Source organism: Sinohyriopsis cumingii, chromosome 11 (genome assembly GCF_028554795.1).
Source record: "Sinohyriopsis cumingii isolate HCF-2022 chromosome 11, ASM2855479v2, whole genome shotgun sequence".
NCBI classification, from domain to species: Eukaryota; Metazoa; Mollusca; class Bivalvia; order Unionida; family Unionidae; genus Sinohyriopsis; species Sinohyriopsis cumingii.
The window spans coordinates 49,580,949-49,600,710 of NC_142971.1; the positions used below are offsets into that span (position 1 = coordinate 49,580,949).

At 35.4% G+C, this 19,762-nt stretch overlaps 1 protein-coding gene across 6 annotated transcripts in view; it reads left to right on the forward strand.

The window, feature by feature from the left end:
• Positions 1-19,762, forward strand: part of LOC149788420 (IQ motif and SEC7 domain-containing protein 1-like) — a 237,157-nt gene that overhangs the window by 107,768 nt on the left and 109,627 nt on the right. The window contains exon 1 of one of the 6 annotated variants that reach the window (XM_089974398.1): positions 4,082-4,236. The exons of the other annotated variants lie outside the window; for them this stretch is intronic. The gene's annotated coding sequence lies outside the window, so the exon portion shown is untranslated. Of the gene's footprint in view, positions 1-4,081; positions 4,237-19,762 lie in introns of those variants that run through there. 6 annotated transcript variants of the gene reach the window in all.

Below are 19,762 nucleotides of genomic sequence, written 5' to 3' on the forward strand. Positions count from 1 at the left end.
GGTATTATAGAAAGGTAGACAGATGTAGCTCTATAATAATACCGAATAATCTGGAATATCTACGGTAGTTGCACTACAAAATACAGATTAAAAAACCTCATATTTTGGACCCAACTTTTTTAAACCCGAAATTCGCCCGTGGTCAGAATCCGATTTTGTGTCCGAAATTTAGACTTTTTGGTCTCAGTTATAAGGCAAACTGGTATGAACTATAAACAGACAGATGAGCCTTTGCAAAAAGTAGAATAAGATGGGCATTTGGAATAAAGAGTGGTCTCAATACGAAAATAATGGCTCTGTTTAGTCAAAAAATAAAAAAAACTTTTACCCTTCTGCTCATGCTTTTGTCAAGGAGAGAATCAGTCCCTTCATGGGATTCTTGCTTGTTTTTACAATTTAACATTTTATTTCTTCTTTGTATATAGAAGAGGTTGATAAATGTAAATAGTTGTTAATGTTACATTAATTTCATGTTTAATTGATAAATGATGAAAAGATGATAATTTTGAATGTATTAAATGTGATCAATGTTAATGTTGTACCCAAGGTCTACCAAGCACTTAGATATGTATTCTACATGGGGTAAATTGGTACAAATACTGTATTGGCCATACTTTAAAAGCAGTGTTAGGTGACATGGCATCACACATAGGCCATATTAGTGTGTGTGTGTGTGATTAGGATTTATTTTTAACGTAGCTTTAACAATTTTTCAGTCATATTGCTACGATGTCTGCAGTGTGGCAGTTTATAGTGATGTCTAGCACTGGGGCATCATGCTGCAGACATGTAGTACGATGTTCCGCCCAGTCACATTATTCTGACACCAGGCCATCCAGTCCTAACACTAACCTCTTAATGCTGAGCGTCTAGTGAGGCAGCTGTTAGTACCATTTTTGTAAGTCTTTGGTATGACTTGGCCGGGGTTCGAACCCACGACCTCCCACTTCCGAGGCGGACGCTCTAACCACTAGGCCATCAGAGCGGTTATTATTATTAGTTAAAGAGCCTTTAGGCTAGTTGTTAGGGGTCAGTAGTAGGCAGGAAATTGGAAATTACAAATGGAGAAGTCCCCAAGATTTACAGATCATACCCTCTCATTTAAGTCAAATCTCCATATGGTTAGACTGCCCCTAAAGATGATATGGGACACTTTCCCTATACCCACTCAGACCAGCCTAGGTCAGCACCCTTTGGTTTGCGCTTGGGAAAGGTACTTGGTTCCAATGTCCTTGGCATGATATAGCCAATAATATTTTGACAGTTGACCTATGGATAATATTATACCAATACTAATATTGTCAGAATTTTGATATATCATTTGATGAATATCCAAATGAAATTTGGAATATATGATGAATGTTGGTATGAAACTTGGAATATATAATGAATGTCGGTATAAAACTGGGAATATATGATGAATGTCGGTATAAAGCTGGGAATATATGATGAATGTTGGTATGAAACTTGGAATATATAATGAATGTTGGCATAAAACTGGGAATATATGATGAATGCCGGTAGGAAACTGGGAATATATGATGACTGTCAGTATGAAACTTGGAATATATGATGATAGTCAGTATGAAACTTGGAATATACGATGATAGTCAGTATGAAACTTGGAATATACGATAATAGTCCGTTTGAAACTTGGAATATGAGTGTAGTCTTTGAATTTTTTGTATGGCAGTTAGTCATTTAGTTTGCAGCTCAGTTAGTGAGTGCAGGGTCAAGTTTAGCAGAGTGAGAGCAATGAATGAAGTCTTCTGTTGTATAAAGTGTATATGAAGGAGCTTTAATATGCTACAAAATGTAGACAATTGTCACAATGAACTTTCTGTAATTTAATTTATTGGCTAAAAGAAACTGTACTTTTAATTTGTTGCAGACAGTAGTTCTATTATTATAATTATGTCGTGTTTGAATAAATGTGTTGTGAACCAAATTCCAGTTTTGTGGTAAGATGTCAATGATTTTTTTATCTGTGCATATACTACTTACTGTGTGTTGGGTATAGATATGCTTAAACCAAGTTCAAAATCAGGCAGAAGAAAACAGGATCAAATGTTTGAGATCTAAAACTATGCACTTTTGCCAATTGCATAGAATTCATGATGATCCCAAACTATTTTTATTTTGGAAACAAATTACTCAAGGTCTTCAATTCTTTTTACCATGTTGGAATTGTATTTTTTGAAAAATCGAGTATGGTTTACAATGCAGAAATGCAAAAGTTGTGTACTATTTCATATGATGTGTCTCTTCCAATAACAGTAAAATATAGTTTAATTGATTCATAAGTAATTTCTGATATTCATTATGGTACTGAAGTTTGCTAATTTTGCCACGCAAAGTATGCGGAAAATGTGCATTTAAATTCTGTAGAAATATCGAACTGTAAGAATGCATTATACAGAGTTTCTTATAATATGAAATATACTAATAATAACATTTTGGTTAGGAATGATATCAAACATACATTTCTATCTGAAATATATTTATTGCTTGAAAGTTGAGAAAGCTTGCCAGTAACTTCTCGTGGGTCGGTGGTTCTTTCCGGGGTTTTCCCGTGTTCTTCCTCCACCATTAATACTAGCCGCCATGTATAGCCTATCGTGTGCTGAAAAATGGCGTTAAACCCTACAACAACAACAACAACATTGCTTGAAAGTAATGTTGATTCTTCTATAAGTTCTAATAAAATTGGGCTTTACCAAGTCAGTGTACCAGACAAATTGGGACTGTCATGGCTAGTTCATGTTAATATTGTTGTACCCAATAGTCTGAGTAAACAAAGATAATAGGACCAGTTTATGCAGTCAACATCTTATATACTGATCTATGCTATGTGTAAAAACAAATTTGAATGGGAACTGTATCTGTGTACAAACACAACTCATAAATTCAAATTAGCCTTACTGTACAGCATTCTTTTCATATAGAATAAAGTCCTTATAAAAACATGATCAAAAGTAGAGCGGTTCTGGGTATTATGTTTTTCTAGATGTGATTAAAACAACAGTTTTATGTTCTTACAGTCAAAAGGTGCCATCATTAAACTAGTTAAATGCATTTATTTTTCACTGAAATTATGAGAGCAATATCTTGATTACTTCTATTTTTGTTCCTTGATGAATCATTTTCTTAATATACCTTGTAAATACATTTATTATATAAGCACATTATGTTGATACTGTTAGAATTAAGGTTATAAACACTATGATATGAATGAAATTGAAGTTATGATCACTTTTTTTTCAAAGTTGAATAAACTGTTTGAGTATAAAACAATATGCAAGACAGTGGGTGATTAGTTAATGGGCTATACTGTGGGATTTCATTCATTGCTACAGTTTTGAATGGGATCAACTACAGATGATTGATATGGGTGACTGTGTGCTACATACGTCCATGTATTGAATCTGCTACATATTATGACCCTAACAGATGTTGACTTGACTCAGTAGCATGCTGATATTGTAACCAAAAGGGTTTGGGTTCAAATCCGACCTTCTGATCAGCATGTGTCAGTAACCATGGTGTGTCCCTGGGCAAGGCATTTTCTCGATATTTCATAACTAGCATGTGTTTCTGTGCTGTAAAACACCAAACCAGACATCAGTAGATGGTGGTTCAAAATAATAATAAAAATGTGTAAAAACTGTAACACCCCACCTAATAGAATGGTCAGTGCAAATGTATGCAATCTGTTATTACTGTATACCTTCTGATGGAGCCTTGTAATGACACAAAATGAAGCATCTCCTTGTCATTACTTGGCAAATAAAGCCTGACTTTATTTAGTGTTATTTTTAGGGCATAGATAGTATCACATACTAATGCAGAAAAATATCAGCAAATAATTATGTACACATACTGTAGATACATGTATTACTCCAAAATCAGCCTGTGTAGGTCTGAAGACCTGAGACCTAACAGGTGTGTTGTTGCAAAATGTATGCCCAGGTTTAGAGCCCCATCAGGTAGGTATAAGCATTTGGAAGAGAGAGAGAGAGAGAGAGTGAGCCTAATCAACAGTTATCATATGTGGAGGGGTATTCCATCCTGGCAGCCTGATACTCAGCAGACCAACTGTATAAAGCTGCTGCAGTCATTCGGCAGGTGCCAGTAACTTTAGACCAGTACTAGGAGCATGCATTAGAGTCCAAGGGGAGTGATTTATTTTCGGGGTTCATGTGGTGGGCTGTTTGGGTTGCTGATCAGGGGACTTGGGTGAGTACATGCCTAGTGAATTCCATTGATTCTTGTCTTCCTGGATGAGCTTGCATCAGTACCAACATATGTGCAGAAGCAAGCTGGTGACCTGCAAGGTCAGCAGTAGTTAATTATGATTCACCTGTGACTGGTATGTCATACAAAACAGTGTCATGAACAGTCCTCACTCCATAAAATTATCAAACTGCAATTGGGCACTTGTAAAATAGTCTTAATATATGGTGTTTTCCACAAGCTTTACACAAATGTTAAAATGTTTCAAAAAATCCATAACATCATTTAAATTGTGTCAAATGTATAATTGTCAGTATTTTTTATTATATTTTTTTTACATGTCTTGTTTCCTGTCAGATATTTTTATTACATTATTTTAAGATGATGTTTAATCCTTTAAGTAAATTGTCATATATTGATGTACAGGAATATTACATGTTGTTTCCAATTATTTGTTTGGGTTTGTATCTACTTTAAGTTTGGCTGTAACTCCTCCATCCCCTCACCCCACCAAAAAAAAAAAGATGGAGAAAAGATTTAATAAATTGAGAAGCAAAGAGGGATGAATAACTGTCACAAGCATACCTTTTAATCAGGGGTCTCAATCATGTGGCCCACAAAATGATTGGCATCACAAGGTGTCATGAGAGAAAACAAAGGTGGTGCAGCCCTTGGGCCATCGAAAATGACCTCATGTGGCCCTCATAGTGGTTTGAGTTTGAGACCCCTACCTTATATACTCACTTATAAGATAAGTCCAACTGCAAACCGCACAGACCCTGATTAGGAGTAATCAATAAAATAAACAATCTAGACCCTGATCTGCATTCACATTATACTATGGTAGATCTGCATCTTTGTTGTTTGCTGTTCAACTTGACTTTAAGTGAGCCCATATGGTAATATATATTAAAAAATCTTCAAAAGAGTTGATTTTGTACTGATAGTTAGTACTTTTATAGTACTCTTGGAAAAGGGAATTAGCAGACCATGAAAGAGCTTGTTGTGATCAGCTGCGGCTGTATCCGATTACACCTGACAGGAAAATTAAACAATAAATATCATTGACATCAGATTACAGCTGTACCTCAGTAACTAGATCCATAGGTTTGTCATGAGATGTTTACCTGAATTACCCAGTGATTGAGTTGAGGTGGATTTCCTTTGGAAGTATTTGCCATCAAGTAATCACTTTTTACACTTGATTAGCACTGGAAGGACAGTTTTCACCAGTAAAAGCTATTGTAATCTAATTATGAAACGTATACTTGTACAGAAATTAGTTTAACACCTGAGTGTTGCATTTGGGAATTTTCAGGCGTAAAATTACCAGTTTTGACCCTGACAGTCAGATGGTTAGCGAGTACTTAGCAAATATACACAAGAGGTCAGGTGCATTTGACAAACCCCCAAAATATGGCTTTTTCTCATGCAAGGTTCACCACTACATTACCTCCCATAATGAACATAGTATGTTTTCGTTTTTATGTCTGCAGTCTGATGTTATCATGTAGCAGACTGAAAACAAACATTTTCATGGATATTTTCATCAGTTTAAATAATAGGTGTAGGACTCGTACTATTTTGGAGATTTGCTATCTTTAATACATGTACATGATAAATGATCAGTTATTGGTGTAAAGGAAAGAAGGAAGAATCATAGTGAGTATCTGAAAAAATCTGTAATGAAACCAAGCCAGAGGCAAGTTCACTCAACTGCCAACTGTAACAGTACCACACATTCGTATAGGTTTCTGTCTTGTCTGCATTAATTAACAAAAAGGCAAGACATATAATCCAGTTTCAGCTTTGTAACATTGTTATACTTGTGCAGATTTTTGGTTTGTCTGCATTAACAAAAAGGCAAGACAGTTTTGAAGCAATTATGACCATTATTATTATTATAGGCAGTATTAAGATTGTGTTCATGGTTTTGTTATAAATGTTTATGGAAGAAATATACAGAGGCTATTATACCTTTTATTGGTTGTTGTTGTTTTTGTTTTGGGGTTTAACGCCATTTTTCAGCACACAATAGGCTATGCATGGATGCCAGTATTAATGGTGAAGGAAGAACCCGAGAAAACCACAGGAAGAACCACCGACCCATGAGAAGTTACTGGCAAACTTGATCACATACCCACATTGGCCGAATCCTAGACTCGAACCCACGCAGACAGCCTTTTATTGGTAGTCACAGTAACTGCATTCTACCTAGTTTACCTGATGGTCATAGACCAGAAGAGCTTATGTACATGTTATCCTAAACTTCTAAGAAGATTGACATGAATTGCATCTGTCAGGAATATATAACTAGTCAATACAAGCAAGTGTCACCAAACTCCAAATGCCAACACCTGTTTAGTAAAGACAGTGATTGTAATACCAGGCACTAAGCAGTAAACTTAATTCCCAAATTTACACCCAACAATAAGAGCCGGGGTCAATGCCAATTAGTCCAGAGCTTTAAGCATTATAGGTTGTTATACTGATAATTGGTTGAACTAAATACATGTACACTCCAATGACAGGTATTGATGGAATTTGAACGAATTTGACAGAAATCTTCCAGGCATGAAGATCATTCAGATTAGCTCAAATGTTGTTGGCCTGTCATCAAATGATGTTGGTCTGTCATCAAATGTTGTTGCCTTTACTAAACATATGAAAACCTTTAAATGACTTATCAAATCTACACAACATAATTTGATCAGTTGTGACAGAAAGCATCTTGCTATAGATGGTTTTATACACATGATGCTGATCTGCCATCAGATATAGTCATTGTTACAACAACAAAAAAGACATTTTGAATGATGATTCTAACAACCACTGATCAGAATTTGACAGTAGCATTGATGGCTTTTAGATGGTACAAATTATTCAGCTCAAATATGGCCAGGATAACTCTAAATAACAAGTTTTTAGAAATTAAATTTTTTAATGACTTGTCAGAAGCAGCTCATCAGAATTTGACTAGATTTTACAGAAAATGTCCTTACATGAAGGCATTTCAGATTTATACTAATGATGCCTATCTGCAGTCAAATATTGGACACCATTCTTGAAAAGAAACAACAAACTTAAAACGACTTCTCTAAAATCACTTAAAATTACTCAACCAAATTTGACAGAAAGCATATTGAGATGAAAGACTTTTAAGTTTTGTAAGATGGTGATAATGTTCTACTAAAAATAGAGAACGTTTATCAACTTCTAATAAGCTGCTTGACAGAATTTGGCCAAATTTGATAGAATGCATTCTTGCTTGAAGGGCTTTCACATTTGTAGAAATGATACTAGTGGCCAAATGTGATAGAATGCATACTTGCTTGAAGGGCTTTCACATTTGTAGAAATGATACGAGTGGTCAAATCTGATAGAATGCATTCTTGCTTGAAGAGCTTTCACATTTGTAGAAATTATACTAATGGCCAAATTTGATAGAATGCATACTTGCTAGAAGAGTTTTCACATTTGTAGAAATTATACTAATGGCCAAATTTGATAGAATGCATACTTGCTAGAAGGGCTTTCACATTTGTAGAAATGATACTAATGGCCAAATTTGATAGAATGCATAATTTCTTGAAGGGCTTTCACATTTGTAGAAATTATACTAGTCAACCAACATATATGATGTCCATTGCTAAAACCAGAGAAACAATTACTCAGCTTACTAACAAAACTTTTATCAGTTCTAACATATATTCATGTCGCAGAGATCTTTCAATATTTGACAAATGCTATTGATGTGCCTAGATCTGAAAAAACTATCTGTTATCAAAAATAGGAGATTATGTTTGGCTGTAAAGTTGGTAAATAGTGTCTCAGCACACATATCTTCATCCACATTTTTGATGCAGGTTCCACAAACATGAATTTAATTGATGGTGTAGTTGTTGTATTCAATATGCATTTATACATGGGTTTCTGTATGATACATTATGCCATTCTTGCCACCACAGCAGATTTTAAGTAAGTTTTATGTAAAGGGCAGCCACTGAAATTTACATTTCCATGTATCGTGGAATTTCATTTGTTTAATTTTTGGCATTTTAGCATTGGGAGATCACACGTCTAGACATCTTGGCAAACTATAAGTATGTACATATGTACTGAAACCAAACGGACCCTGTTTTATGCAACTTGAGTTTTTTAGTAATCCAGCCATAGTCAGTTCACATCTTTAATTCTGACCTAATGACTTTTGATCACACATAGTATGGACTTTAATCCATCTTGACAATTTGAAGCATCAAAGGAGAACCTTCCATATAAAGAGTTTGAGTAACATTAATTGTTTTATGCTTATTGAGGTTTTTAGTAGTTTAACCACAATCAGCTAATTAGTAGTTTAACCATAATCAGCTAATTAGTAGTTTAACCACAATCAGCTAATTAGTAGTTTAACCATAATCAATTTATGTCTTTAATCCTTTTGGAAATACTTTTGATCACATTTAGTATAATCCGTGTTGACATTGAAGCCAACTGACTAGGTTGACTAAATCATAGGGGTGTTAATTGTTTTCTACTGCTTGAAATTAATAACATAATGTCTGGCCCTGCATAATCAAGTTCACAGTCACATGATCATGGGCATATTACTGTAAATATAATACACAGGAAGCAAGATCTAAAGAAGAAAAAAATGGGGAAATTTTTTTAGTAATAATTGTGAGTAACAGGAGGGACAGGAGACACCCCGCATCTTGGGAGAAATACCCTTCTGACCAAGAGGTTCAAATGTTTACTTTAGCATTTTGACTATTAAGCGATGTCAGCTAGGTGAGTGATCTCAAAACCACCATGGCCTCTTGCTTTATGTACATCTCATAGAAGTTTAAACACTTTTACCTTTTATCATTTATAGTATCATGCTTCATTTTAAGAATTGTAGGTAACATGTTGTTGAACACAAATAACATCAACTTAATGAACATTTCTGCATGTTATTTGGATAATGTGTACTGTTAAGGACCTGCATATGCTTTAAAAAGCCAACAGCTGTTTTTCCAGGTGATTATTGTGAGAATGTTTACCTTTAGAACATTTCAACCTGAAACTTGCCCAGAGCCTGCATCTTCTTGCTTCTTATAATGCTTGGATTAAGTCGCTAAACATACAGAGCTTTCTTCCTGGCTGATAGATTGGACAGTTATAAATAAGCAATGAACATCTGTGATAATTCGCTTGTGTTTAGCACATTAAAATGCTCAACCTTCATGGCTTCATGGCTTTAGACATTGCCCAGAGTACTTTGTTGTCAGGGTGTTGGTGAACCAAGATATCATGTGGCCAGCAGAGTGACATAGTATTCACTGTAGAAGGACAATATTTCAAAATTTAAAGATAACACTTAATTTGAAGTCCCAGAGTTATCCCCAGGCCTATATGGCATAGTGTAAGTGCTACTGTTTCATCTTTGCAACCTTGGTGCTGTTGTGCTCTCATACCCTCTTACTGCCTAAATATGTTAGCCACAATGCCTTTACTTTGAAATCTAAGATTAAATAAAAGATCTTTGCTCTATTTTACCACTTATCAGAAAGCAATATAAATCAGAATAGCTTATCATCAGATGAAAAGGCAGTTAGCATATCCAATTCCCAGAAACTATAGTATTCACATATTGTTCTATTTGCTTGTATCCCCCCTCCCAATCAAGTTTAGAAAAAAAAAGCATCAAGGGTATATAAATATGCAAAACTTTGTAATTTTGTTTCAATTTATGATTTCTAACATGCTTATCACTAGGGCATCCCATGTACTATCAAGTTATTGGCATTTCAGATTTTACTAGCATGGTTGAGTATGTTTTCAAGCAATATATGTAATGTATTTCACTCTCTTCGGATAATCTCATTGATTCCGTAATTTTTGAGCTACATCACTTTAAATATGTGTACAAGAGTTCCTCCTTTTTATTTGTTAAATTTATTCTTAAATAATAATACTAAACATTGCATATATTTAAGTTTTTACTGACATGGACTGTTCTAGAAACCTATTGTGTACAGTCTGTCTGCTTGTTTACATAGAGAGATTTAGTTAGGTTTGAAATGTAAGCAAGTGGACAGTGTTAGAGTGTTTTGTGCATATTTTATTATATCCTTGATGCTTTTCATTTTTAAAATTGGGGAGGGTGCAGACAAAAGGGTATGTTTGCAACTATTGTAATATGTAACAGTAGGTACAGTGATGTAAGTGTTTACATGGCATCTGTCATTTGCACAAGTCCTTTTCTTTGGATGAATCAGATTTATTCATCAGTGACTCTCATTAGAAAATCCAAAATGTATAAGTCACAGAACTGGCAGAATGAAACTTCTGATTGTGCCATTTAGTTCAGTAATATTCCACACAAAATCCAGCTGTCCCGATTTAATGGTACATATGGAAAGAAGCCAAAGAGTTCCAGATATATACATTGCTCTGTGAGGAAGGTGAAGGATGAAAATAATGGGATCACCATGAATACTTAAAGCTTTATTCAGGATCACATGAAATCTCTAGTTCATCAGCTGTTAGTATTACCATAACATCTGACAAGGAAGACAGATATATTTGCTAAATGAACCATGCAAGTAAGCTGTGTACAACATGCTCATGGTTATAAAAGTTGAATATAGTGGACAATTATTGGTTTGGAGAATGTATTTGTGAAAAGAGGAGAGAGAGAAGTTGAAAAATGTCAAAAGTAAGAGTAAAACGTAATTTAAAAATGCATAATTTTTTTGTTAAATGAAGATCTCAACAATGATGTAATGCAAAAAATGTAGAACTACAAGAAAAATCATAGGAATATGATGCAAAAATTTTAAAAACTGAATTGCCATTATTGATGCAGCTTATAGCTGTGTTAGCACAGTATTCAGAACAGATTCATAATCCACTGGTGAGAGATTCGATGCCCACCCAGGTTGGCTGCTTCAATGCATCCTTGGGAAAGGCACTAAGTCCCATTTCATTGGCATGGTATAGCCAACAATGTGTTGGAAGTGTTGTTAAAACCAAGCAGCCTATGCTGTTAATTAAGATTCACAAAAAGTGCTGTTGAAACCAAGCAGCCTATGCTGTACATTTTTGCACACAAAAAGTGCTGTTAAAACCAAGCAGCCTATGCTGTTAATTGATATACACAAAGTGTGCTGTTAAAACCAAGCAGCCTATGCTGTTAATTAAGATACACAAAGTGTGCTGTTAAAACCAAGCAGCCTATGCTGTTAATTAAGATACACAAAGTGTGCTGTTGAAACCAAGCAGCTTATGCTGTTAATTAAGATACACAAAGTGTGCTGTTGAAACCAAGCAGCCTATGCTTTAATTAAGATACACAAAAAGTGCTGTTAAAACCAAGCAGCCTAAGCCTTTAATTAATATTCACACAAAAATGCAAGTGAGGCTGCAACCCCATTCACTGTTCATCTGTTTTGATTGATTAACCGATTGTGGATTTTATGGGGCACCAGCACTGTAAGAATATATAGTGGTACAGAAAAGCTTATATGATTGAACATGTATATATCATATAGGTTTCTTACAAATGAGCAATACAAATAAAAAAACACAACTTTGATAGGGTGAAAATGTATGTATTGATTTTATTTGGTATAACAATCACAACAAAGAAATATACACCTATCAGTTGAACAGATACATACTTAGCATAGATACTGGTATTTCACTTTTTGGAAAGTTTTCTTGTTTTTTTTTGTGAATGACTCTTCAAACTTATGTAAATAAATATACTTCAAGAGATGCTTAACTGATTTGATTCAACATTTTTATATATTTCTTTACGTGAGCAATACAGTGATATTTTATTTTAAACTAGGTAAATAAATAAAATTTAAAAAGTTACTTGATTTTACTTATCACCTGCATTCCTTACAGGCAAATAATACTTCCTCTGTGGCTACAGTAATAATATGAATAACCGATGGTCTGCAGCTAAATGTACTTAATTAAATCTATTTTTCCCGCCACCCACAACAAAAGTATAATTGTTCATCTTCTGCTGTAAAATATTATTGCCATTTTTATTTATTTATGTAAGAAGCAATTTAAGAGTTTGTTTATTAAGAGTTTGTTTTTAAACCAAATTTGATTTTCATTCTTGTTTACCACCTCGTGGTCAAAAATTTATGGAGTAAAGAAAACTTGTTCAAGGAATTGTTCCATTGTTGTGCACTCAATTTTTATGGGGGTGCACTCGTTTAACTCCACTCACCAATCCCAATCTGCCCCTTGAAAACCCTGAATCAGTCAGTATATTTTTAAACCTCAGTATGCAATACTGTTGTTTTGGTGTGTATAACGTGCACCCTGATTTCAGACTCAGAAAAATAGTTATGCCATAAAATGCACGTCATATAATGTAATTTAAAATCATGATAATTCACTCTCTTTTCATAGCGTTATGATAGTTAGCCAAGTAAATTTAAATTAATTGCGAAGTAATTACCAGTACCTAGACAAAGAAAAGAGACTAACCGGATGTTTAGCATATCAAAATTTTATCTGGTGCCACTTACCTTGAAAGACGCCAAGTCAACAAAGCACTGTCAACTTACAGAAACACTATGCTGTCAATTAAATATTGCCCACTATGTTGTAACAAAGAATCAAGCTTAGTTATTTCTTTAATAAGGGTGGTGCAGGCAGACAATTTACTTACAATGCAACTGCAACAGCTGTACTGGTAATAGTTTATAAGGAGTGAATATGACACATGTAGGCAGCCTTCCATCAAATTGACCTGGGAAAAAAAATTCTTGTTCTTGTATAAAGCTCACACCTCACACTGAAAATAAGAAATGTGTGTGTGTGTGTGTGTGTTTTCTTAAAGTTTTTCTTCTCCAGGGAAGACCTTAATTACTAGAGGTATGCTGTATTACAGGTACATATATTGGTTTCTGGAGGTACATACCACTGTACTTTTACATTATACCTGTACTTTGGTAGCTTTTGCCAAAAAGAGATATACAGAAATTCCCAAGTAATCTTGTTACAGTTTAATGACATTTAAAGAAAGTTTGGATTTTTCATGACAAAAATGTTAAAAAAACAAACTGATTTTGAGTATTACATATAAAATTATATCTGTGAAACCTTAATCACATGCGTCACATATGCCGACATGGTGGCCAAATGGGATGTTGTAAAAGATATCCTGGCCAAATCCATGTTGAAAAGGTTTTAATTTTGAAAAAGAAAACAATAAAAATGTTCATTTATTTTACTAGTGTATGTTCACATTTGAAGTACATTATAAATGTTTTCCATATAGGGCTGAAAATCACCACAAGATTTCTTTGGAGAGCAGTTAATCTCTGTTTGCATTTTACATAATTTCTATTGCCCAAAAAACATTTTCTGGTTTACTGGTTAGTGTGATTTATTTATGTTTACTGGTCCTCTCTGATCTGTATCGTGCTCACAGTGTTGGTATCCCACTCAAAGTTTCACTGCCAATAGCCATGAGCTAGCAGAGTGAAGCTTCAGTGTCAGTACTTCCCATTTGTATCAGCCATCTTGCTAATGTCAGCACAATCTCTTTTACAGGGTGTTAGCTTTAGTGTACACTGAATAATCCCACATTGGTCACAGTGTTTAGATGACAGCTTATACATCAGTTAACATATATATAATAAATTCATGTACTATATGTTACTGACGATTACATTTTGGGGAGGATGAGGTGTCCTGCAAATTTTTTTGTCATATCGTACAGTAATAGTTTTCAAGTAATATAATTGATCTCATACGATAGGGGTTTTGTGTTGTAAATCAGAGCAAGAATATTTTTTAAAAGTTATTTGAGGGCAGTGATTTTCTGGGGGGGAAAAAATCATTGGTCCTAACCCTCTTAAATCAAATTGTTGGTCACTAATATTATGGTATACCATGGTAATTATTGCGATACACTCAAAAATACTGCATTACTTAATTTTTAATGGTATCCAACTCTATAAATTACCAGGAGAGTATTGAAATATATCATAAAAGTTTCAGTTGCCAGTTGCCTTAGCATTTTGGATTTTGAGTTGACAGTTTGGCAGCTTGTATTTTGATCTGATAATCTCATTCCCCTTTAAATTGTTCTGAAAATAATCATTTTGTAGTTAAAGAAAATTGTAAGAAATCGTGGTTACTATTTGATTTTTTTTGTTTGTTTATATATCTTGAACTTGTTTAGTATCACAGATTTTGATGTTTAAAACTGCTTAGTCTTTCATCATTGACAAAGTAGTTATGGTCTAACTTGAAAACCCCAGCTATGTTTCTGATTGTGTTGGGGAGCTTGTTCCAGTGGAGACATGTTATTGTTCAGGAATGAAATTGTCCAATATGTCCAGCAATGAGGTCAGTTTTATTACATAACATTATCACTGTTGCTATAATGATGTTACTGAAATCCTGACATTTGACTGTAATGGTGTGTGTACAGCCAGCCAAGTCCCAACACACCAGGGGGTATTCATCAGTGCAAATAAGAAACTCATCAAAATAAGATTAGATAACCACAGTATTTGCATTCTGATCAATCTGAAGAGTTTGCTCCTTTTCCCTCTGTGGATTTCAGAGTGAATATGAAACTGATGGCCATTGTGAATTTTGCTATGGTTACTACAGGGCATGTATACAGCACAGTGTTGACAGGTATGGATGATGGATGGTACCAGTAAATTTATGTCTTAGTTACCTCAAATTTCAGTCACAACATTGACAGTTTGTCCCACTGAATATAAGATTAAAATGATGCATCTACATCTTTACTTACAAATAACGTATCATGTTGCTACTATCTACCTAGTTTTCAGTGATTTTGTATAGAATAACACAAGTTAGTAAGAAACATTCTTAATGGCTTCCATGTTATCTTTTTAATCATGAAGTCTTGGATTATTTATGTTGAATGTTCTAATATTTATCTGACAAAACGAGGCAGTTCATTAGCACTGAAACAAATTCAGAGCTACACCTTGGGAAAGTATGTAAGAAAATTACAGTTGGCAAAGTATATAAGCAAATTGTTACATTGGCAATACATTGGCAAGGTATGTAGGAAAATTACTACATTGGCAACTTATGCAAGAAAATTTTTACATTGGCAAAGTATGTAAGCAAATTGCTACATTGGCAATACATTGGCAAGGTATGTAAGAAAATTACTACATTGGCAACTTATGCAAGAAAATTTTTACATTGGCAAGGTATGTAGGAAAACTACTACATTGGCAACTTATGCAAGAAAATTTTTACATTGGCAAGGTATGTAGGAAAATTACTACATTGGCAACTTATGCAAGAAAATTTTTACATTGGCAAGGTATGTAGGAAAATTACTACATTGGCAACTTATGCAAGAAAATTTTTACATTGGCAAAGTATGTAAGAAAATTGCTACTAATACAACTGTAGTAATGTTCTTTCTCAAATGTTTGGCACATTTTGAAATTTCTTTAATATCCAGATTATGTTGGAAGCAGATTATTGATTAAATTAAATCCCAATAAAGGCTGCAAGATTATTGATTAAATTAAATCCCAATAAAGGCTGCCAGATTATTGATTAAATTAAATCCCAATAAAGGCCGCAAGAATCTGACTATTGATGATAAATGATCCATGTGTGATAATAACCAGATCTATTAACAGGGTTGACAAAAGAAATAACTAGAAACAAATTGTTCAATACGTTTTGGTAAAATTTCATATTTTTTTTATTCATATGCCTGATGATTCATTTAGTGCCATTGGTAATGTACATGATGAGAGTATGTGTCATAGCTCTATTTTGGATGGGAGGCTTGATCAGCGGTATGACTGTGACTTGGTTTTATTGGTTGTTGTTGTTGTAGGGTTTAACGCCATTTTTCAGCACACGATAGGCTATACATTGCGGCCAGTATTAATGGTGGAGGAAGAACCTGGGAAAACCCCAGAAAGAACCATCGACCCACGAGAAGCTACTGGCAAGCTTTCTCACATACCCACATTAGCCGAATCCGAGACTCGAACCCACACAGACAGAGGTGAGATGGCAGCGATCCGTAATGGAGAGCGCTTTAGACCACTTGGCCACTTGGGGCCCCGGTTTTATTGGTAATTTTCACTGAACCTTCTGTACCCCAAAGGGAACCCATGAGATGATGCACAGAAAATGTGACTGGTCACATAATGCATGTCAAAAGAGATTGTTTTAGCCGTTTTTGCACGAGTTTAGGTTTTATACTTGTGTTTTTCACTAATCCTGTACAAGATAGTTAGAATCATATTAGTACCATTTTCTTTATTTTGCACCAAGTTTATGATTCGTACCAATAACAAATTCTTAGTGCACTGGTCAGTGCTACAACCAGAATGGCAGATGTTGCACTGTTTGCAAAACTTAAAATCAGCTATTCGTTACACATGATTTTTCCAGGAAAAAATGGCCAACAATGCTGGGTTGCAGATGAAGAAAAGGATTTTGTTCTTTTAGGAAACTGCAGCTGTATCTAGTGTCGATATGGCTCACTATGCCAATATTTAGCAAATTGCTGGAACTCACTGAGCTGCAAAACAGTCATTTTGATCAGCAGGGCAAGTTTCACCCTCATTGCCTTGATTGATGTGATGGGATCAATAAAGGGTTTTTTCCCTGTAGGAAACCCGCTGCAACTAATTGCCTTGAGGTTGAATATGTTGTTGGTTCTCATGGGACTGCAAAACAGTATTTGATCAGCAGGGCTAGTTTTACCCTCAATGACTCAAGCGGCATCATGAGAGTCAAGGTCACTTATAGACCAGATCAATAACCAGTGTACTTCAAATTAAGTTGTGGTTGCAACAAAGCGACAAAACTCATCTAGTAATGTGGCAAAATTGTATATCAGATGTTGGCAATAACAGCCTCTAAAAAGTGCATGCACAAGCAGATATTTTAAATATCCCAAGTAGACAGGGAATCTCCAACAAGGATGATGACTCTCTTACTTGGGCAACAACGGGTGGCTAATCATAATAGTTGGCCTCTTTGCAGAAAGCATCGCAAATGAAATTGCTGAAGGTTTTTCAGTGGATTTTATGGCAGAATTGTCAAGTTCTTTCAACTTAAATCATACAGGAATTTTGGCAGAATATTATGGTATCTACAGTACCTTTCATAGTTGGTGCTTTCTTCTACATTTTATTACAAATGCTTACTCACTTGCTTTTACTCATTTATTCTAAGAGTATGCATGTGCAACTTTCTCCATGGCATGGACTGGATTAATGATTTTTAAAGCCTCCCCCAAAGATGTTGTTGTTGTTGTTGTTGTTGTTGTTGGGTTTAACGCCATTTTTCAGCAATAGATTCTTGTGCGTGGCCTCTGGAAGAGTTACTATATGCGTGGACTGGATCAGCTGGACAGCACACACCAAACATCATTGTCCCAGTCAATAAACAGTGGCTATGACAAATTTAACAAACTTTAATGAAAATGATGTATAATATAAATGTCCTATTTTGTGCTTCATTATAGAAATCGGGGGCCCCTTGTGGCTGAGTGGTCTAATGCGCTTGTCTTTAAAGATCACTAACATATCACCTTTATCTGCTGAGTTCGAGTCTTGGGCACCACTAACATGAGTATGTGAGAAAGATTGCCAGTAGCTTCCCACGGGTCTGAGTGGTTCTTGGGGTTTTCCTGGGTTTCTCCTCCACCAGGTATAATGGCCACCAAGTATAGCTTATCGTATGCTGAAAATGTGTTAAACCCACAACATGAACAACGTTATATAAATAACCTTTATGATATTCATGCCTACCTGCCTTTATCATTGAGTTATTGTCTGCATTTTGACTTCTTGCATGATGAAATGTAGCAGAAGAAGCATTTTCAGGTTGCTGGTTTATGTGGACTAGCTGAATTATTTTGCTAGTTTCATTCATTGACCGGTCAAATTCACGAATCTTGGATCATGATTTGGACACTACCAACTGCCAAGACCTCGTTACTAAAAAATTTACCATTAACTGTTACAATCCAGGATTATATCATTGTGATCTTCCCTCAGAATTGTAATTATCAGTCTGTCTGTTAAGACTATTATTTCCTTCAAGTTATTCGGAGTGAGCTATGCTGTCATTTGTACAGTTACCCAATGACTGCAGCAGTCCATATTGATATAGTATACTGTCATCTGTACAGTGATCCAGTGACTGCAGCAGCCCATGTTGATATAGTATACTGTCGTCTGTACAGTTATCCAATGACTGCAGCAGCGCATGTTGATATAGTATACTGTCATCTGTACAGTGATCCAGTGACTGCAGCAGCCCATGTTGATATAGTATACTGTCATCTGTACAGTGATCCTGTGACTGCAGCGGCCCATGTTGATATAGTATACTGTCATCTGTACAGTGATCCAGTGACTGCAGCAGTCCATGTTGATATAGTATACTGTCATATACTGTCATCTGTACAGTGATCCAGTGACTGCAGCAGCCCATGTTGATATAGTATACTGTCATCTGTACAGTGATCCCATATCCCATGACTGCAGCAGCCCATGTTGATATAGTATACTGTCATCTGTACAGTGATCCAGTGACTGCAGCAGCCCATGTTTATTTAGTATACTGTCATCTGTACAGTGATCCAGTGACTGCAGCAGTCCATGTTGATATAGTATAATGTCATCTGTACAGTGATCCAGTGACTGCAACAGTCCATGTTGATATAGTATACTGTCATCTGTACAATGATCCAATGACTGCAGCAGTCCATGTTGATATAGTATACTGTCATATACTGTCATCTGTACGGTGATCCAATGACTGCAGCAGCCCATGTTGACATTTAGTAGACATGCATGTTCAGGATACCATTCACACTTGTGATTTGCCCTTGAACTTTCTCTTTCATATTTCCCAGGTGACTATACCCATGGACTGTGGTTCCATGGTTGAGAATTTGAGGCAGCAACAGGAACACTGTTGTTCTTGAAAGCATGATAGAAAACCTGCTTGTAATCTTTCATAAATGTCTACTGGGATGTTGTTATTGTTGTTGTTGTAGGGTTTAATGCCATTTTTCAGCACACAATAGGCTATACATGACGGCCAGTATTAATGGTGGAGGAAGATCCTGGGAAAACACCGGATAGAACCACCAACCTACTGGCAAGCTTTCTCACATACCAACATTAGCTGAATCCGAGACTCGAACCCACATAGACAGAGGTGAGATGGCAGTGATCCGTAATGGAGAATGCTTTAGACCATGCGCCACTCGGGGCCCCCGTCTACAGGTATAGAGGCCTCAATAGAATCCAGAATAATGGTTATCAGATTAGTCAGAAAACAAGATGAATAATTCATCACTCTGGTATTAGTGCTTTAATACATGTACTCATCACTTGGGTATTGCTGTATATACATGTACTTGATTTTAAGGTGAATCCAACTGCAAACTTGACAGTCCCAGATTTGTCATTGTACAGTGCACTGACAAGTCTATGTCTGTGCAGTTTTTAGGAGTAATCAGTAA